This window comes from Trachymyrmex septentrionalis, unplaced genomic scaffold (assembly GCF_001594115.1).
Source record: "Trachymyrmex septentrionalis isolate Tsep2-gDNA-1 unplaced genomic scaffold, Tsep1.0 scaffold99, whole genome shotgun sequence".
Classification (NCBI taxonomy): domain Eukaryota; kingdom Metazoa; phylum Arthropoda; class Insecta; order Hymenoptera; family Formicidae; genus Trachymyrmex; species Trachymyrmex septentrionalis.
The window spans coordinates 333,985-336,592 of NW_017306182.1; positions in this window are offsets into that span (position 1 = coordinate 333,985).

Sequence of the window (2,608 nt, forward strand, 5' to 3'; positions counted from 1 at the left end):
TTTTTTTTTCATAGTAAAAATCGCCAGAGAAACTTTTTGCGTCGTAAACAAATGGCTGCCAAACACACACTAACTGACGTATACCGCTCAAATTTCACACGAATGTCATAGAAGGTTGTACCAATTTAGAAAAAAAAAATGTTTACCGATTCAATTTACGCGCGCGGTTTAAATGGACCAGTCCGGGTCAAATTTGATCAGATGGTATAGTCGATAAATATAGATGATACAAAATACGACGGACCACACGTACTAAACAGCTACATGAATTTCCTTCCGAATAATTTCTCCTTATCAGCTGCATATCAAAGGCCTTCGGATGAAATAGTACTGTTTGTAAATAATATAGTTTACATGGTCGAGTATCCCAGTTTCAACACTGTAGTTTTGAGAATTATTATTATATTATACAGAAGAGAATTCAAAAATAAGATAAATAAATATTTATAAAGATTAAATCGTCTGCAATTATTCCTTCCATCCTTCTCTCCTTTTTCGAAAGCGACTTCGCGTTATGCGTGCATCATCGCGCTGGACGATATCATCGTATGCTAACAGCTATAGCTATCAAGCATCACCGCGTTTGATAACATCGTTGCGCTCTGATTAGGAGTCTGTGTTCTTTGGGTTATTATTATTAATGTAATAAAAACAATTGGTGGGACAAAGATACGAAATGTAGTCGCATAAGGGCGAAGAGGATAGCGATGCTTAAGAGTAAGAGAGCCGGTAAGTTTTGTGGTGTGACGTTTTCCATCCGTCACAAAGATCGTAAGATCCGAACGAATAGCGCAGCTCTGACATCCTGGGTCCACCTTTTTAAAAGGCGGACGTATCTGTGCATTCTCGTAGCGTCATTTTGTGTATTTCGCGTTTATCTCGTTTTGTTTATGCGTCGCAGATTTTCGGGTTATTGTTTTTTTTTTCGACCGTTATCGTACCGCGAATTACAGGATAATTGGTGATTCTCTTGCGACCTTGTAGTTTGCGTCGACTCACCGAACTATAGAGGAAAAGAGAAGACGGCCAGGACTGAGAGTCAAATTGAGGAGCAATTGAGGACGGATTCGCCGGGGCGCCCAGCATCCTACCCCCCGGATAGTATGCAGGTGATATCCTTCCACATTTTATTTTTCGTTTTGGTACAAGACATGTCTTATACCACCACATTCTAGGTACATGGCGGAGCGATTGCGAGGACCGCAGCCGGGGATGGCCACTCTACGCTCCAGTATCGACGAGAGCCCCATGACGGAGCTACGGAGTCCTAAGGAGTCAGAAGCGGAGACACCGACGACTGGAAGCCGGCATCGAGATGCGAGTCTCCTGCAAAATAGAAGTCTTAGGGAGTCTCCTAAGCCGAAAAAGTCCATTGAATTCCACACGCCAGGTCACAAGACACTTGAGTCACACGGCTCACGCGATTTGCGGAATCGCAGGGCCACGCGCCAATTAGGCGCGATAAGGCCCCCTTGCGGAAATAGCGATCCCTGCGTGCCCTCGGGAGGATCAGCGCCCGGCACTTGTGCTGTGCGAGCGAAGGTGAAGCATTACGGAAGAACGCAGGACCTCCAGAGCCAAAAAGCAGAGAACCGAGTGCCTTGCAAGGAGTCAGAGCGGTGAGACGAGCACCACAAAGTGTAAGGTCGCCAATTTCCTAATCCAGGAGGCGCGTCATTATCGTTGTTAGATTTAGCGTATAAAACACACGCGGAAGTGTCGTGTGTTAAATTCTCGCGATATTTGCGTTTAAGCGTGTCGCCTCCCGTGACGACTCATAATAAGCCTTTGGGAGAGTCATTTTCCGCGTCCATCTAAACCACAGCGTAGTCATTGTCGTTAAGTCTTGTCGCGTATCGAGTTGCATTGTCGTATCGGAATTTTGTATCGTAGTGTCTGCGTGTACTCTATCTTTGCTAACTTTCTGTAGAACGGTTTGAAGTCCCGTGGACAAGCACGAGATCGCGCCGTCTGTAATAATACCGTAACCTCTGCTATCAAGGCGTCGAGCTATTGTTCGTATGATTTGCGAGAAATATTTTTACGTGGCGTGAGCTCGTGCTGTCGAGAGTTAGCGTAATTGATACACACCGCATAGAGCATATCGAGGCCTGTATAAGGCTAAAATAACGCATTTCGATTGAGTACTGTCGTCGTGATCTTGTCAACGAGTACGAACGAAAGTCGGAGATTAATTAAATATCAATATTTGTTACTCTTTTTATTATTAATTATGATGTGATTTATTGCCGTCGCCATTCGCTTCTCTAAACGATTCTCTATCCTCGACCGCCCCCTCTGCCATTTCCGAGGCTGAGTTACTGGTTACGAGTACCGTCGGTGCTCGCAGCTCGTTAGAATATCGTATAGAGAATATACCGAATGATTTCGAGAAAGAGTGGCACGCTCACTAGTGCGTCCAACTATCGGTTTTGAGATTTTGCGTTGCCCTTAAAAGTGGCCACATGAAGACACATTTCTGTCGCGTTTCTGTTGAAGTCACACGCAACTTGATTATATAAGCGAGAAAATTAGGTGCGACCGCGCGACGAAGTTGCCACGCTTGTGAGTGTGTATATATATATATATATATATATATATATATATA